General features: G+C 47.1%; 1 protein-coding gene across 4 annotated transcripts in view; it reads left to right on the top strand.

Annotated features, from left to right (window-relative positions):
- The window catches only part of LOC149352431 (tachykinin-like peptides receptor 99D), a 578,367-nt gene that overhangs the window by 443,458 nt on the left and 115,311 nt on the right, over positions 1-19,598 (top strand). For 3 of the 4 annotated variants that reach the window (XM_089581603.1, XM_089581602.1, XM_089581605.1), the window contains one exon: positions 2,163-2,200. The exons of the other annotated variant lie outside the window; for it this stretch is intronic. The gene's annotated coding sequence lies outside the window, so the exon portion shown is untranslated. The remainder of the gene's footprint in view (positions 1-2,162; positions 2,201-19,598) is intronic. 4 annotated transcript variants of the gene reach the window in all.

The following is a 19,598-nucleotide window of genomic DNA, read 5'->3' on the forward strand; positions in this document are numbered from 1 at the left end:
TGCGCGCTGAGAACTTCCTGATGCAGCGCGTAGCGGTTTAGAGACACCTAAGCGTTCTTCCATCTGCATAGATCTTGCTTTGCTGTCATTTTTGTTTCCGCCTTCATTGAAATAGGCAAGTTTTGCTTGAAGCGGACATGAACGCACTTTTGTTGTTGTTCTTCATTCGTGGACTTTTTGTTGAGGGGTGGCAGCAGGTGCCCTATAGACGGGGCTCCCACCAAGCTTACCGTGACATCTATGAAGCAATAAAAGTTTTTTCATTTATTCTTTCACTGACTGGGAGGCTAGCATAACGGGGATTGACCTGGATGGAAAAAAGAAAAGCAACCGTCACGGGGACATCCGGGCACTAAGGTATTTTTGCGAGCGCATAGCGTCGGATTGTAATAGGCTATTTCCCCGCGGCTGTACTTCACCCTCCGATTACTGAAACGTCACCTGGAGATAATGTTTTCTTGGGCGTCGTGTTTGCAGCAGACGCGCAATGGAACGGTGGCGAAAAAAAAAAGTTATTGACGTATAATGTTTCTCTTTTGCGGCCATCGTCGCGGGTCCTGAACTGTGAGATATAAGATTACGCGTGAGACGAGTAGCGTCGTTCCTGCATGTCAAGGGACGAGAGGGGGAGATGCTACATTGTTCTGAGGTTGGTGCACCAAGACTTCGGCATTTACACGTATCCGACTCTTGCGACGTATTTATATTTTTCTTACGCAGGGATGCGCCGAAGCTTCCCAATAGCGGCTTCTATCGCGTACACAGGTGATCATCGTGCCTAGCGCGAGAAGAACAAACAACAAAAAAATGCTTGTTTTCTACGTTGCCCCATTCGCTTGGCGGGTTTCATTTAAACCTGACCTGCGTGCTGAGATGAGAGAGAGAATCGCGTACGACTCTATGCGCTGAAGCGCGCGCGTCATCAGTGTTTCCACTTCGAAGGCTTTGAAAGGCGCGGCCACTGGGTTCCACCGGGAATGAACGACAGATCCATGTTAGATTGCCGCTGCGCCATCGAAGCGCGAGGTTGCGAGTTCGAACCCGGCCGCGGCGACCGCCTTTGGGCTGAGGAGAAATGGAGAACCGTCAGTGTATCGAGATTCAGATGCACATATGTGAAACCGATAAATGGTATGGTCGTCGAAATTAATCCGGAGCCCTCCACTGCAACACGTCTAATAGCCACCCCATCGGCTTTCTGCATAAAGCTCGTGGGTTGTCAAATTGTTTCTTTTCTCCAATTTCAAGCATCGGATCGATTCAGTAGCTTTGCACAGAACTGTGCGCGGGGCTTTCCTCGCACTATTCTGGTGATTCGCTAGTGACCCTCTTAGGAGTCATGGCTATGGAGTCTGCTTGATAAGCGGAGGCAGAGCAAGTGAAAACTTGCATCCGACCAGCGTATAGTGGACAACCCGAGAGAAGGACTGGTATCGACTGATATCAGAACGAACCTTATAGTTTTCTTTCTGCATTTTTTCTTGAGCAGTGGTTTTACTAGCTATGAAATTCAAACACTTCTATTTATTATACTAATCCCTGGAACCATACAAATGTGTAAGGGTGGAAAATGGAACTACACCAGAAAGGTAATCAAGATGCCTTTGCGAGAGGTCATGTTGTCTACATTTTGAACTCGGGGAGGGTTAAATGCAGTAAACGGAAACTAGTTGTAGTTATGATCTTTCCTTTATGAGTAGAATCAGGTATTCTTTTCGACTCGTGAAGGATAGCAAAAGACGCTTTCGCGTCGTGCCTGACTTTGTCTGCCCTTCAGTAGGGAGTTTACTGGAACGAGCATGCTTGGCCTTTAAAATATAGTTATTGCAATAACTGCAGTTATGGTAATTGTAAGCATAAACGAGCGTCTGTTATATTCTATGTCTCAGATAAAAGAGCTCATTTACGGTAATTCGGCTCATGAATAGGGAGTACAGGAGGGGGGGGGGGGGGGGGGGGCAGGTAAGTTTTGTCACAGAGCCTCAAATTTTGCGTCTGTGATTCTTTAGTCGGCACATCGCGCGAGTACTCTGTAGTATTTTCTAAGACATGATTCCGTTCATCAAGTGCTTACATTAAAAGCTGGTCCCTATTCAAACGATTCATTGATTTTTTTTTTCTTAATATTGCTTCAGCTCACCTACTGCTTGCCTTATGCGCAGGCTAGCCCACGCCCGCAACCGTCGACGACCACACTCAGGTAGGTGTACACGTTTCCTTCTCTGTAAATTATGCACGTATCTAAAAAAAATACTTAGCTATATCTGAGCCTTGCGCGAGCATGAAACACCCTGCTTTGTAAAAAAGTTGTAGAAAAATTTTCTAAGAAAACAGCTTCACAGCGCCAGAACAAAAAGCTGTTGAAGCTATTCGTCTTTGTACTTTCAAATTATTGCACTATAGTTACGATTTTTTTCCACCGCCCCAAAAAGAGCGCTGTCGAAGCAACCAGTGCGTAGTGGTGGTAACTATACATTTGCACGAAAGTTAATGCCTTACGCTGATTGTTGCCGCAGAATATGTCATAATTTCTAAGCTCTGCATGAACTTCAAAGCATTGTTTAGTGGCCTGAGTTTGGGATCACATGTCATCTACGTTGCCCGTAGCCTCAAAGATAACACAAAAAATGTTGGTTCATTCGTTTTTTTTTTTGTTCGTTGTATCGCAGTCTGAAAAGCAACCAGACAGAATCACTTTGACCACTTTGTTTCAGCGTTACAAGCACGATATAAACCCCGATTGTTGTTTCAAATGTTTGTTCCTTGCTTTGGTGCTCTGCGTTGTCGACTGAAGAATTTTCGCTACAAATCGCACCAGTGCTGTGTAACCTATCGGAGCCGACAATTTTTTTTTAGTATTTCCTCAGTTTCTTGTAAGCCCCTCTCTCCATGTCTTTCTCAAACATAAGACTTTCTAATTTTATTACTAAAAATGTTTGTCTCCTTCTTTGGATTTCAAGCAGTACATAATAATGCAATTAACACAAGTGTTTCAGCCACAGCATACTCTGAAGCTGTCGATATTACTGGCATATAAATATTTTCACAAAATAACAATATTGGGAACGCGTTTATTTCGGCGGATCTTAACACCTTCACAATGCATAATTTAATGAGTCGTTCCTTCATTCTTTCGAATTAAATTTAATGAGAAAAAGTATTACTTCGAATACTGCACATCATGCAAATTAAAAAATTTCCACGCTTTGAAGCACGGAAGAGAGAAAAATAAATGCTCCATTTTCATACCTCAGACGAGTTCCACGCGACACCGAGTATGACGGAAAAACCATGCGCATATTAATGAACATGCAGCGTTCCTTGTTGAACCGCTGGCCGTGACACTGATAAAATCTCGTGTTAGTTCTTGACAAGCAGCTAAATTCTTTTTTTTTTTTGTATGCATGTGCGTAACGCGACTCCTTACCTTAACTTTTGATGTCGCAATCTTCTTTTGGTTCAAAGTACAGTAAAACTATATCACTGAAACCACCCGTTTATCCGCCACATGTCTGTCTCGCACCGCTTCGCGCGCTGGTAGCGTGCAACGGTTCTCTTTTGAGCCCTTTCGTGCGTGCGTGCGTGCGTGCGTGCGTGCGTGCGTGCGTGCGTGCGTGCGTGCGTGCGTGCGTGCGTGCGTGCGTGCGTGCGTGTGTGTGTGCTGTGGCAGAACGGTGATGCTCGAGCCAGCCCGAAATTCTGCAAGCAGCCTTCCCCACATACTTCTCTTGACCAAACCGAGATGGCGAAGCTCTCGCTAGAAGGTTTATGAAGACTACAAGACCAGTTCCTCTGGTGTGATGGGGAAGCGGGAAATATATTGCCAGAGTTTGTTTCCGTAACCTGAGGTTTCTGGGAAAACCTGCTTGCAGAATTTTGGATCCAGAATTCGCTGAAAGCAGTGAATGAAGGAAGACGTGGTTGCCTTTGGCGAGACAACTGGTTTTGGTGCACCATAAGCCGATAGGCTGCGATATGTCTTAGTAAGGAATTTCTGCATCCGACGCCGGTCAGCAGGAGTGCCTCATATACCGTTACGAATTGGTACGCAACCAATTATTTCCCGTACAATGACGAAAATCTGGGCTTCTACGGAATGCTCGAAATAGTTTTTCTTCCATGAAGACGGTTTTTCTTCTGTAACTCGGAACAAGAGTTGACTTTGTTGTTGCTCTGAAGGAATTCGTACTGCGACGTAGCACTCAAACAGCCTGAGACGAGAAAGCACACAGAAGGCACGGCGCACCCACAACTAGGTTTTATTCGAGAAAATCAGTTTTAACGAAAAATTTTCCAAGGGGGACAAACACAACCAAAACACAGTAACCAGCATAAGTGGTCAGAGGACATTGAAGAAGGCATATTTCTTATCATTCAAGGTCGCTTCAGGTTCTCTCGCAAACTTTGCTTCATACTTTTTGTGATAGGCTTCACTAATCTCCCCTTTGGTCTGGTTTAGCCTTTCGAAAACATCTTCAGCTTAATCAAGCCGGGAAAAAAGCCAAATGCTTTAAAATGGGCAGCCAAGTGCGCACAAAAAGATTGCCGCAATGAATTTCATATTTACCCAACAAACATGGCCGCCCTTTATTTTCGAGCTCTCATCCGAGAATTGTGTTCTGTTCCTAGTGGGTATACCTCTGACATGAACTCAACGCGTAAGCTGCTTTCTTTGAAAAATTTGAGGACATCAGTCAAACGTCAGTTGAACTTGACTTTTTTCCTCGATTATCACATAACAGATAACTTTACCTAATAGCCCGCGCAGATTTTTACGCACAGAATGGCCGAAAACGACAGAAGACATCGAGTAGCACCGGGTCAGCTAGCACACCATTACAGACGCCATTTTTCTGTGCGTGTGAGAAGTTCGCGATTTCGTTGCAGCAATTGAGACCGCAGGTAAGCCTACAAACAGGACATACCATGGTCACAAAGGAACTTCTGCTCCCCAATGGCTTGCGATATACAACTGGAACAACATTAGAGCCGACTGTTGGGCGGTAGCGAGTAGAACAAGTAAAATAATGTATTCTACTCGCTACCGCATGACGCTACCACGTTTCCCGCTACTTGTCCGTGTGTTCTTCAATGTGTTCCCTCTTCTTGGACTTTTCGACTATTACGTGTTACCAACTCGCCCAGGTTTCCGTTCTAGTTTCTCTCGTCGAGAAATAGTCGCCAGGCGACCTGGAAGAAATTAAGCTCAATCATAGGGCGTACGCCAGAACCGTTCACCAAAATTACTCTTCACGGAGTAGATTGTGAGGGACCCGAACTGGCGAACGCATTTAATGACCTTTTTCATTTCCATAGCTCAACCCTCCTCATCTTATGAAGACTTGCCGCTCAATTATTCTCGCAATAACTCTACTGCTTTTTTTTAATCCTGTTTCAGACGACGAGGTGGTTGCGGCTTTCAACAGCCTTAATAACAGCAAATCTGTAGATAGTACAGGCATTCAGATAAAGCCAGTTAAATTTGTTATTCATGGTATATCAAGCTGTTTTACACATATTTTTAATACATGCATCTCAGAAGGGGTATTTCCACGCATCATGCAGTCTGCGAAGGTGATAGTATTGTTTAAAAAAGGCGATAAAAACGACCTTGCTAACTATCGCCCAATATCTATTTTGCCTACCTTCTCAAAAGGTTTCGAAAAACTAATTCTCACGCGTCTTACATCCTTCATCGACCGTCACAATATTTTAAACCCCGCTCAGTTTGGTTTCAGGAAAAACAGATCAACTGAGCTTGCCCATCTCACGCAAAGAGAGTATATTTTAGAGAATTTTGAAGAAAAGAAACTAGTGCTAGGCGTCTTTTTAGATTTCTCGAAAGCTTTCGACAGCATTAATCACAAAACGTTACTCAATAAACTAGACCGCTATGGTATACGTAGTACAGACTACTCCCTTATATCTTCTTACTTATCCAGTAGAACACAGTATGTCGAAATAAATGGTTTTTCCTCTGCAGTGCAGCCCGTGATCTCAGGAGTTCCACAAGGAAGTCTTTTAGGCCCCCTTCTTTTTATTCTTTACATTAATGATATTGTTAGCATAGATCCATCTGCAAAATACATTATTTACGCCGACGATACCAGTCTGTTTTTCTCTGGTCATTCAGGTATTGATCTATCGAGCCGTGCTAACACGACCTTAGGCAAAATTGGTCAATGGGCATCTAAGAACAGTTTAAAACTTAATGTAAATAAAACAAAAGCCGTACTCTTCCACCCCAAAAACAGATTATTCGAGTTATCCCCACTTATACTCAACGACAGTCAAATAGAAGTTCGCAAATCTGTCAAAACGTTAGGCGTCTATTTTTCAGACAATATGTCATGGGATACCCATGTAGAATACTTAGTCACAAAGCTCTCACGCACTATAGGTTCCATACGTCGACATCTTTCAGTATTCCCATCTCGATTAATATTCTCCTATACAATGCACTCTTTTCCTCTATTTTAAACTATTGCTCACTAGTGTGGGCAACCACAACTGGAGAAAATATCACCAAGTTATTACTGCTGCAGAAAAGAGCAATCAGACTAATTTCTAAAGCTCCTTTCGCCGCACACACAGGGCCATTATTTGAGCAACTAAAAATTGTTAAAATGACATCTTTGTATAACTACAGACTTTCCCGACTTTATAGACTAGGCATCACCAAGAAGGACGACACGCTAACATTATTAGCGGTGCTTCAACAAAACATCAATACACATAACATCCGAAATCCAGAACGTTGGCATATCACTGGCTGTCGCACAAACTATGGCAAGCAGATGCTCCGTTACAGGCTTCCTGTTTTACTCAATAAGCACTCACGCAATAGTCGGAAAGATTTTACAGTTGTTTCCGTGAAACAATTCCGTCAAATGTTTTTGTGAACAGTTTGTCCATGTCCTCATTTAGTGCTTTGTACATGATGTACTTTGATTTTTTTAAGCATGAAATGCTTTTAGCTCCTGTTGTCGGCAGTGTGGTGACTTCACGCCGAGACCAAGAGCCATCATCCGGGCACTGAAATCCACTAAATTCCAGTCATCCGGGCTATGAAACGAGAACATCCGGGCACCGTACGAGACTTAACGAGATTTAACGAGACTCTCTAAGCCCTCCTACGCTACCGGCATGCAAGCACCGGTTGGTCTCCAAACGAGTCACAAAAAATAACTGCTGCCAGTGCCTTCTCAATGTTTATCAAGATATCAGTCGAGCTGTGCGTTTGATAATGCACGGAATTATAATTTCCGATTTCTAATAACGCGTGCAAAAAGCACATAAATGCCACGATACACTTCGTTGTCATACATGATCTCTTAGGGGCTTCGCGCATCGAAGCAAAGCCGCGCAGGCGCACAGGGGCCCGGGGGAGAAGCGCTGCGTTCAAAGGGCAAGGCATCGCGCCGAACGGGTGGTGGCGTTCCTCCCTTCCTTTACGGTGCGGTTCGGGTGTCCACCGAGATGGCAGAGAATTACTGCGCCATTTCCTTTCCTCAAAAAACCTTGCGTTCAAATGGCAAGGCATCGCGCTGAACGGGTGGTGGCGTTCCTCCCTTCCTGTACTGTGCGGTTCGAGTGTCCACCGAGATGACATTAGGCCCGTAAACATTTCATGCTTACTCTACTCTCGGTTACGGGAGAGGCAGAGATTTTTTTTGTGCTTTTTAACTCAAATTTCTTTCAATTTTGATTTATTGATGCAAAAATTCAATCAGTTCATTTATCCTGCGCTGTCAAATGCCGTCAGAAAGGGGGCAGTCGCCCCGTCAAGCTGCTCTCTGAAGCAGCTTTTTCGCGGCTGCTCCTTTCCTTTGTAAAAGAGGAAAAATAAACTACTATTATTATTATTATTATTATTATTATTATTATTATTATTATTATTATTATTATTATTATTATTATTATTATTATTATTATTATTATTATTATTATTATTATTATTATTATTATTATTATTATTATTATTATAGTTTACTGAAGCGCCCACAATAAAGCGAAAATACTCAAAAGGCAACAACGTGCAAAATCGATGAGGCATGAAAAAGTTATGCTTGAAAGAACAGCACCTTGCATTATTTTGTTCTCAAGAATATTTTGTCCCGAGAGGCATATTGAACGTTTCTCATGAACAACTTCACTCGCGCTGACGGTTCCTGCTTATGAGAAATGTGCGCATGGGGCCCGCGCACTATGACATGGGTTTGAAAATATCTTTAGGACTTCGTGCTAAAATTCAGAAAGTGTCCCCTTGCTAGCTTCTTTACTAGCATGGAAAATGGAGATAATTTAGTTATCATTATAACTATACAAAAAAGGATAAAAGATGTTTTCCAGGCCATGAAAACTGCCACGTGTGCCTCGGATAGTAAATGATCTGCTGCCGGCAAAACTAAAAGGGATCGGGTAAAAACTTGGTAATAGGGAGAAGAAAGGCCAGAACTGACAGCAAAAACGACGGTTGATGAAGTAAAAACTGTTTACATCTTACGCACACGTTCACACAAGCACACACGCACACACGAGCGCACAAGCACACAAGTAAAAAAAAAATAAGAGTCGTTTAGGTGCAAGTGTTCCATCAGCCTTTCAATAGTGAGTTCTGTGTCAAAAAAAAATATGCACTCGAGTGAAAGCCTCGCAGATGTTGTGTCCTATCACACTCTATACACACCGTGGCCACCTGTATTAGAGTCGTCATGGTAGGAGGCACCGCTGCTCAGCTGTTCAAAGGCAGCACAGGCGGTGTGGCTACCCGGCGATGAGGAGACGGAACATAATGCCCGACTCCTCGATGAAGGTGCGCACGCTCGCCGGCGCTTTCTCGTGGATGCGATCACTGCGTCGTGGCCACAGGCGTGGTCCACGCAAGGATATCGGAAGCATCGTGTCAAGTGCTCCGCACCAAGTCACCAAGTACCCCGTTGCTTTTGCCCCATTTTCAAAACCTCCGAATTCAGAAGCACTCCACAGGACTGCCCTGTGTCAATTGCCCCGGCGTACAATACACTGCGCCAGTGTGAGGGCATTTCGCTCCCGCTTTATGTAAATAATCTCGAGACACTGATCTCTTGATAAGGCTAGATTTAGTATTTCCTCTTCGTGCTCCTTTAAATGCTTTCAGACCGGCCTGCATGCCCTGAATTCTTTATAATTTGAACGAATTCGGGGGCTTCGTGGATTTTACTTTTTATTACCACGGGGCTTTTGATGACGGTGAAGATTTCTTCACAGGAGTGTGTCTTGCAAACAAAGTGGTTTGCTCACAGCGCCACTAGGAAACGTACCACACCCCTCCCCTCCCGCCTTACCTAATTTTTTCTTCTTTTATACTTTTTTCATTACATCTTTCAGTGCTAAGTCTTAAAAGGCGGGGAAAAGGTCGGTTCAAGGGTTGGGGATTGATGGAGAATATACTTAGAACTGGAATAACATGCGAAGGTTTTGGCACAAGGTTTTTAGCACGGAGACTTTGGCACGGGAGATTACGGCACGGGGCAAACGCTGCCGGTGTGGGTGTTTTTCACTGTGGTTAATCGGGCTACAATCGGTTGGTGCTGCTAGTCTAAGTTTCAAACGCCAATGCAGCTGTCATACTCTTCACGTATAGCTTATGCTGCAGTAGTCCATTCATCGGCCACGAGGGATTTCTTGAGCAGAATCTTGAGCTCAAAGCTGTCTCTAGCAGTATAGTGCGCTTCGGGCTCGTTGCGTGATCTCTGCTTAGCCGCGGAATTTTTCTACGGAATGAAAACTTCAAGAGCGGCAATTAAATTAGTATGCTGCACATTCATTTCAGTATCTGTCAATTACGTATATTGCAACGTATGCCCCTGAGGCGCTATGACATTAATTTAATGAAGTACCATAATCTCCCTCCGGGAGTCATATGTGCTACTGGTTTCGCTTTCACCGCACAGTGAAGTAAGCGAACTGTGCCAGTAGCCGTGAACTTCAAGCGAGTGCTTGTTGCAGAATCGGTGGAGGTTGGTTGTTGTTGGGGGGTTCAAATTCGCAGAACTGCTCTTACTTCCTTTTTGATCGCTCGTAATGCTCGCGAGATGGGAACGGTTCGTCACTGGCCACGTGCCGTGCCTAGCGCAGCCACAACAGGCAACAGTTATGACGCCGCTAGCCGAGGGGTGTGGCGTTGTGGCACATGTGCTGGCCAATCTCGATCGCCGTAAAAACGGGCTCTAAGGTGCCGGTCAGCCGCGAGTCGATTGTGCGCATGCAGGCGCAGTAACAGAATCAACTAGGTGAACCTGGCGCCAGGTTTGAATTCACCACCAGATTTGAAAAGCTCAGTTGCTTCTGGGCCAGTATTATATGTGGATAAGAGTGCTTCTTGAGCGTCCCTATCTCCTTCGCACAACGCAGTCGTGGAAAGCATGAGATACAAAAAAAAATTTGCGAAGCCTTCGGTTATGAGGGAAAAATAATCGAGAAAAGAGTGCTAGAAGATGCCATCTCGCCAGGAGATAAAGGAAAACAAAGAAAAGGAAGTGGCAGAAGCTAGCTGCTCCTAAACAAACGTGCCTGTGTGCGGAAAGCGGAAGTCTTAACGCACTTGACGAAGACCGAATGCGAATGCGGAAATTCTCGGGCGCAATTATTTTTTCGTCTCTCCCTCCGGGCAGTTCCGGTATCTAGAGACAGCGTCCTTGCGAGGACACCGCGCCGTTGTGCCCGCCCATCTGCGCGTCGCGCCACGCGGCAGCGTCTGACCAGCGCGGCGCGGACGCCCAGAAGGGCGCGCGCTGCCCGCGGAGCCCCAGAAGCGCGTCGGCAGCTCTGGAGAGAGACGTTGCGCTTCGGGCACGCCTCTCGAGGCGATCGCTTCGTCTTGACCAGCAGTCTCGCCGAGCGCTCGTACAGGAAAAAAAAAAGCAACACAACGTGGCGTGTAACGGGTAAGCAAAAACTCGCACGGTCGGGACACACCCCGCTCTGTTGGACGGAAATAAACGCCGGAACTGGCAGCGAACCACTGGCGATAACGTCCGGAGCGACCCGGAAAAGAAAAAAAAGAAGAAAGTGAACCAGGACCGCGCTGGAATACATGCAACCTCGAGCAAACGGGCGACGCCAAAGAGGTGCGGGGTGATTAATATGACTCGCCGTTCTTTATACTCGGTGCAAGAAACCGGATACGTCTCGCGAGCATTTACGCCATTCCCAGGCGCCCCTGTTCTCAGGGAGCCTTGTTTCCTGCTGGGCACGGAAACGGCCTCGCTTGTGACTTTCCGCAGCTGTGCAGTGAGTGTCCTCGCCCTTGCCGGCGCTGCAGTGCAGCCGGGGGCCCCTCGTTCATCCGCACGAAGGCCGTGCAGCCAGGAAACTCGCGATTCGGGCTCGGGCGTTTGAGGCTACGCGAGCGTGCGGAAACGAAGGTTTAGGCGAGCAGTTCGAAATGTTGCTACCTAATCCTTGGTGCAGTTAATGTCAAAAAGCTTCGATGAAGACTGAAGCTATTTGCTGCACAGGGATTGCCCCTTCTCGTCTTGGACTACTTTAGGTCTTTGACTCCACTCTTAGCGAACCGAAACACGTTAGTATGCGTGGCATTCTTTTGCAGAGCTGCCCCTGTGTCATTAGCAGGAAACCGAGGACACACTGAAGTTGGCCCATATTCTAACAAGAAAGAGACCACTATAACTAAAAACGGAGCTTTTGGATGCTATTGAAAGGACCCAGCCGCCGCGGTGTCTCAGTGGTTACGGCGCTCGGCTGCTGAGCCGAAAGACTCGGGTTCGATCGCGCCTTGGCGGCCGAATTTCGATGGAGGCGAAATTCTAGAGGCCCGTGTGCTGTGCGATGTCAGTGCGCGTTAAAGAACCCTAGGCGGTGGAAATTATACGGAGCCCTCCATTACGGCGTCCCTCATAGCCTGAGTCGATTTGGGACACTAAACCCCCATAAAAAAAGACCCAAAGACGAAGTACAGGTGTCACCACCACCGGCCGATTTCGCAAGTAAACTGCATGCGTCGACACCGATTTTTTACCCGGATCCCAGAGGCTATATGCCTAGACCGCCATTCAGTTCAAAACTGCGGCAACCAATACTTCTCGTTGTGGACGTTGAGAGTTTCACTGGAGTGGTGGGAAAATTTTAAAATGGAATTTTCTCAGCGTTAAATAGCTGCTTTGTTGCCGGACAATCGCCTATGTGCCCAGTAATAGCATCATCATCATCAATATCTGGCCAAGCTGCCGTTGCCGCATTACAGTCAGATCATGATGATCATCACCAACTTCTTGTGACGTCTAGAAAAGCGAAAGGAAAACTCGACGATATTTCATAAGCGGCAATAATTTGAAACGCGCGTACGGAAACTCGCAGCCGATTAAAGTGGGCAACTCTGACCTGCTGCGCATCGCAAAATCGTTGCTTGCGCACAGCATGCTATCTGACCAAACGATGGCATATAGTAAGGAACGTTTTATCAGTTCGGCATGTAGACACTTCAATTAATGCCCACCTCACACTTCAGATAATACTCGCACCCAGTGACTGCCGACGGTTCAAACCATTAGGTACGATTATTATGCGTCCTATATATGAGGTGCGCGTTACCTGCTCCACCGGTAGGCACCGGACCAGCCTACACAGAAATTTTTGTGTACTATTGCCACTGATTTCAGCCTATGATGTGTTCCTGTTAACATAACTGCATGCCCAAGGAGTGGCTCGGCGATTCCATCGCGGGCTTGTGCGTAGCATTGCGCGGAAATATCCCATGCTTTAAAAAACTGGCCCTCTTCGTATTAAACGCAGCGAAGAAGCTACAGGGGACCAGCCCTGGAATTTGCATCTTGAGTCCAGCGCCATAACACAGTCTAATGAGCAGAACAAGAAGCTTTGATCAGTAGACGCCGGCCGTCCACGGTGCACCTTCCACGGCACCAATGCGAACGTCCGCATTGTGTCGGAGCCAGAGGCAGCGCGCTTCTGCGTGACTCGATCCTGTCGACCCCACCTAAACTAGGAACACTATCAGTTCGCCGTACGTCTGCCGCGATTAAGATCGTGATCTCGCTATTTCGCGACCCGACTGGCTGTCTGCTGCAGTTTTAGTTGGGCACCGGCGCACTCGAAGCTCAGCCCGTCCAGCGCAGGCTCCCCAACAGAGGCGCACTGAACGCTCCGTAAAGGCTCCCGAACGGAGTGCTTGTACGGCCAACAGCGTCCTCTTTCATCTCACTGCCTTTCAGAGATTATAGACTGAATAGCTACCATATGTGAACCTTAGCAACGATCCACGTTGCTAAGGTTCACGCATGCGCCGTAAAGCACCGCCAGGGCGGTCAGCACTTCCTGACTGGAAGGCCGCGCGGCAAGGAGAGCACATTTAGCCTCACGCTATGTTATGTTTGCTGAACAGGGCCCAAATATGCCAGTCCACTTAACGCGTAACAACGCGGCGTCTGTCCCTCTCGTTGTTTCCACCCCACCACCGTGGGCCGCGTTCATTGGGGCGCCCTGTGCAGCGGCACGCACAGTGGGCCCCTCGAGAGCGTGCGAGCCCAGGCAATCGCCGGCGAACCCGGCTGGGCGCGTGTCGCACGCGCGCTGGCCGAAAAGCGGCGCAATCAAAGCGGCCCGGCCAGCCCAGTTTTGCGCGCTGCGGAAGAACCGCCTCGAAAGCGCCGCGCGCATTTTCCTGAAGCGCCGGCTGCCCAAGCCAACGGTTATCAATTAGGAGCCCGAACATAACAAAGAAAGTGGTTCGATGATATGCTGTGGGCGGGGTAATTTCACCGGCTTCCTTTTTCTTTCTTGTATTCTCACACTCCCGCGCTTCCTGTAACAGTACGAGCTCATGAAAAACCTCACAGCAATGCGAGCTCGCGCTCTCTTGTTTTCTTTGTCGGCACCGTTTTCTGTTTCTTTTTTTTTATCTCAGTTGCGCAGTCGCATTCTTCCTCCGAGCGGTACTTGGAAAAGAGCCATTGCGTCACCCGCGTGTTCGACGAAACGCAAACTATACTCGCGCGCGTTCGGGGGAAAGTGAAAAACTAACTCTTTGCTTTCGGGTACAGCTTTAGAGTCGTTTCGGCGAAACGTTGAAAAGCGCGCTTTCTAGGCTTCCCTTGTCCAGTCCAACTCTTATCTGCGCTTTTCCGCCGCGAGTCAAACAAAAGGGGGCCATTTTTCGACGCCAGGCGTTCATCTCGGCCGGCGGCCCAGGCACGTGCGGCACCCACAGGAAATGGAAAGAGGGAGGGGGGGGGGGGGGGGGGGGGCAGAGTGAGTGCGAAGGGGGCCTTATCCCACCTGCTGCAGACGCCAGCGTTGCGGCCACCGTTGCTCACACCTGTGCCCACCCGCACGGGAGGTTTTGTCGGCAGACCTCCGCGTATTGCTCTCCTCTCATTTAACCATCTACGCGAGCAGCGGGCAATGCTTAAACTTTCATCCGCGCTACCGGAACGCCTTTAAGTTGGGTTTGTAATGTGTTTTTTTCTTATTTTTCTTTCGAGCTCTTGAATCACGCCTAAGTGCACTGGTCAGCCTTATTTGGGATCGGTACTTAAAGAAAAATACAAATCCTGCAGTTTAAGCTCCCCCGCAGTGCAGTACACTCTGCGGTAAGTTACGTGACGAGGTCGGTGGGGAAAGTATCTGGACTGTTTTATTTTTTCTTAGTTGTAAAAATTTGGCACTACAGAAATGAGGTGTCACTCCCCGTGAAGGTACTTAACTTGGAAACTCACAAAAACTTAATCCAGATTTCTAGCCGCTTGTCAGAGCGCGCTACAAAGTAGTCCTCTTTTGGGATAGCAATGTGTGCCGTGCGTGTGTGTTTGTGCCGTCTGGCGTAGTAGTTCATCTGTTTGATGATCAAAAGTCACTTGCCTTTCAAGCGAGACTTCAGTTTTTGGAATGTCCAGAAGTCCCACGGTAGCATTAAACAAGGGGTACCAGGGGGAAAAAAACAAACAATGAAGTGTGATGAGTGGACAGCCGTATCAAGTCGCTTCGCGATTCTGAACGCGACGCCAAGTTCACCTCATTCGCACAACCGATCGAGCAGACGCGTACGAAAGTGATTTCTCCTTATTCTCGGGCATTTGGGTAGACAGACAAATGGGGTTCAAACCTAGCGGCAGGTTTTCGGCGATATTAAATTTGAAACTTCAATTTTTTTTTACTTGATAGTTACAGCGTTGACAGGAAGAGAGCAGAGTGGTTCAGAGAACAAATGCGATTTAACGAGATCCTAGTAGCAAACAGGAAGAAGAAATAGGCAGGGTCAGGGCGTGTGATGCGTAGGAGTGATAACCGATGGTGCCTTAGCATGACGGATTAGATTCGAAGAGAATGTAAGAGTAGCAGGGGCTGGTAGGAGTCAGATAAGAGGACGAAATCAGGAAGCTTGCGGGCATAAGGTGGCCGCCGCTGGTTCAGGAAAAATTATTTGGATATTTGGATGGTGCCGCGGAGTACAATTATCAGTACACACAAGGCCTAAAGTCAGCAGCTACTATCCGTGAGGTAGCCGTATATTTATGTCAAGATAAGTTCGTTGACGAATATATTGGCGGGCATGCCGAGTAAAGGCGCGTCCACGATACAGGAAGGGCTCAATCATAGAACATAACATTAACATCGCCATTTACGCTGGTGTTTGGATTAAATTCTGCGGGTCGTTGACGCACCTTGTGTGTGTTGCACTAAGAGCAGTACAAGCAATAGCACGAAAAACATGAACTCTGGTAGCCCACACTCGGCCATGAACCGATGATGTCGACAATGCACGTTCTGTTACGTTCCGGATGCCACTGAGCATTCAGCGTGAACCGTTCTATACGTTGACATTTTTTCGAGTTCTTGCGCCATTTTTCAACTAACAAGACTAAATGTTCCTACAGCACAGATATAAAGGTTGCCCTTGTGAGGACACCTAATCTCCGTTTAGTACACTCACACTTATGCGGCACAACTCAAGGGAAGTCATGATGCTAGCGCTAACTCAACAAACGGAGCTGGTATGTCAGTTCCTTCTCAGAAGTAAATTGATGAGAAAAGCGTTTATCCATTCTCTTAGACCTCGTCTTCACAGAAAGAGTTATTGGAATCATTTCACGGTAATGACGTCACGTCCGGCCTGTTCATTATACTGCACATTTCAGAAAATAAAAAGCCTGCAGGTAATACCGATGGATTTTGAGGATGTCTCCGTCGTGGGTGCACCCACCGATAGTCTGAAGTATTTCGCTGTATCGGTGAAAGGCCGTTCTCGGTTTACTGGATGCCCCTAAACGCTGCGCTGATATGAACGCTGATATGTTGAAAACTGTCATCTGCACTCGCCACTGTATTTTAAAGATGTGCTGAATTCAGCGTCATATTATTCGCGCGAGAATTATATCCCGCCGGATCCAGTATAACACTGTGAAACTGTTTAGATCACTAAATTACGTTAAACTGCTCAGATTTCTCCTGTGGGTGCCGCGGAGTACAATTATCAGTACACACAAGGCCTAAAGTCAGCAGCTACTATCCGTGAGGTAGCCGTATATTTATGTCAAGATAAGTTCGTTCACGAATATATTGGCGGGCATGCCGAGTAAAGGCGCGTCCACGATACAGGAAGGGCTCAATCATAGATCACCGCAGCCATCACTTTTGCGTTTGTCTGAGAAAAAAAAAATCTCTCGATAATGAAGAGGCGAGCAGAGCTTGGAAAGAAGTAGCGGAGGATCGGGAGGAATATAACTAAATTTAGAGCTACGAGCCAGCCCTCATCCCGAGACCCTGTTTGGGGGCGCCTTGTAAAGGACAGCGCGAGCGTATTCCTACGTCGGAGCCCATTAAAAGCGCACCAACGGTCTAAATTGGCGCGCCTTCCCCGTGAGCTCAGATAGTGCCGGACGCCAAAGTGACGTGTAATTTTTTTTCTGCGCGCTGTACACGGTTTCGGAATTAACGTCGGTAAGGATTAGGCTCGCCTAGCGGCGTGAAGTCTTGTTTTACTATACGGCTGCTAAGATTGTGGGCCCCTCGTGTTTTCGTAATTTCCTCTTCGCCGCTCTCTTTACGCGCGAATTTAAGAGAATTAGCGTTGCGCGCTCCAGCCGAGCGCTTGGCATTTTGAACAACGTAGGCCGAACGTAAAACTTTGCTGATCAGTGTATTAGCGTAACTAATGACCCGCTCAGAAAAGCCCTTCGGCTGCGCCGAGCACGTAGTGATAGTCTGCTGGGAAATTCAGGAAATATATGCACGGTCATCCTGTTCCACACGCTAAAGGTCATGTCCGTAAAAAAAAATCCGCTGCCTCTTTGGCAGTGCTCAGAAGAACTGATGAGATGCTTTCATGTTCTTATGCAGTCTTTATGCACGCAATTAATATTCGTGCTGTCCTGTATTCTCTCCTCCTCAAATCAGTTTCTGTAATTATTATTATTATTATTATTATTATTATTATTATTATTATTATTATTATCATCATCATCATCATCATCATCCATCCTTCTAGATCATTGCACCTCCCTTATGGTAAGCATGTTGCGTCCGTGTGTCCACTGTTCAAAATATGGCTCCAACAGCAACAGTCACATGCACTTGCAAACTTCCCCGAGCCGAAACCTTCCTGGAGGCGTCTCCGCTTTGCGCCCAGTAACGGCACAGGCCCCGTTCACGTCACCGAATCAGCGCTCTGACAATCGCGTCACTGCCACTGACCTTCCACGGCCGCTCTGCGGGTTGCTCTTCACCCCCACCACCGAGGTGCGAAAGGAGGTAAGGTCAGTACAAGGGCCTTTTTTTGTTCCCTGTTCGTCCACGGAAGCCCATGAATCCTGCATCCGCCACCACCGGTAATGTGCCAGCAGCGCTTCCCGGTCGGGCTGCGCGGACTCGCCGTCGCGGACGCGGCTCTCATCGCCCTGACCGTGCCTCGTTCCCTATGCTCGCGTGTTTAGAGTACACGAGGTGTGTTTTGTTACTGCGGCGGGTATCGAAAACGTTCGATCAATTGCGTCAAGGGCAGGTGCATAACTTCGGCGTGCTGCTCTGCAAGCAAGCAGGAATTACATGCCTGCACGGTGAGGCCGCAAAATCGTGATTGTTGGCCCTATAAATAGTATCGCGATTAAAAGTGGTAAAAGTCTTAACATGCCACACACGAACTCACCGCGTAGGAATGATATTTGTCCGCCTGACGATGGTGGGGCTCACTCCGATCAACAGAGCTCTCCAGCGGCCCGGCCCGCGTTCATTATGTGGTCTTCCACTCTAACTCCACATAAAGCCACTAAACGCTTCGAGTTCTGTGCATGGGCCACCCACCATGGGCGCATCCTAGAAACCGACGCTGCGCCGGCACATGCCCATTCGCCCGCCCGAAGCTTTGAACGCACGTTATAAGGGCTTTGTCCTGTTTATTGGGCTTGCGTTACAGATTAAGTGTGAAAGGGACACCTAGTGCGCACTTCTGCCTTTGAGTAGGCGTGATCGACACAGTCTTTGCGTTGTGTCATGCATGGAATCTTTATCTGAAATCTGATTACGGCATGGCTGTCTCAAGAAGGGCGTTCTCGATTTCATTGGGAATAAGCCTGTTGGAAATAAAGGCCTGCTCTGCGGATACAAGCTACGCCAGCGTTCACCCGGATAAACCTTGTGCAACTGATTTAGCTTTTGTGTCTGTGTTCACTACAGTCTCAGCTGTAATCGAGGTAATTGCTCATTAGCGTCCACCCAAGTTCAGCCATACGCGTCTACAAAGGAAAGCTATAGGCAGCTTTCACAGAAATTCCGTAGTTGAAGAAAAATTCGTCCTGGTCCAGTGATTGAACCCGGGACTGTGCGCCTATTGTAGGCAGTCGCTCTAGAAATTAAACAGGGTCAGCCAGCAAGTAGATGTCAGGGCGAGACCGAATTGATCAACTTTTTTTTTCAACTACGAAGTTTCTGTTGAAAGCTGTATACTTTGTTGCCGTATGGCTTCGCTTGGGTTGACGCTAAGGGGCAATTACTCCCTTATTAGAAATCTACGCCACATTGGGGGATTCCCCTAACAAAATTGACAAATCTCACCTGTGTGTGACGTGAAGCACTTCGTTCATGGGAAAAATAACTATAGTGAGGTACTGACATGAATATAATGTGACATATCGTGTGTGGTAAGAGGCCGCATACAAGCGCGCTTGACTGCTAACCACCAAAGAGCCACAACACTGCTCACTCTCTTTTCAAATCCTTCTCGCCATTTATCTTTATCGAAATACCAAACCTAAAAAGGACATATTGTCGAAGGGTAATACTTCAGTACAGGATAATTAACACAAAGGCACCACTTATTTACATTAGCATCTACTGCCCTGTAACCCGTAGGCTTTCCGCTCTGCAATCTTCGTTCCGCCCACTAAGCGGTATCAGGAGAAACGCTGTGTCCCTTTCTAAGGCCTCTTAAGACCGTTTAGTCCGCAGCTATGTACTTTGAAGCGAACGGGAAAAGAACAGAGGGGTTGTGATCTGTACATTTGTTTTATTAGCGGTGTGATCTCATTTGTACAAAATATACATCGCAAGAGCAAACACCGTTCGCAGGCTTCGGGGTGAGGATGGTT

Source organism: Amblyomma mixtum, chromosome 3 (genome assembly GCF_055824585.1).
Source record: "Amblyomma mixtum isolate Tamu chromosome 3, ASM5582458v1, whole genome shotgun sequence".
Taxonomy (NCBI): domain Eukaryota; kingdom Metazoa; phylum Arthropoda; class Arachnida; order Ixodida; family Ixodidae; genus Amblyomma; species Amblyomma mixtum.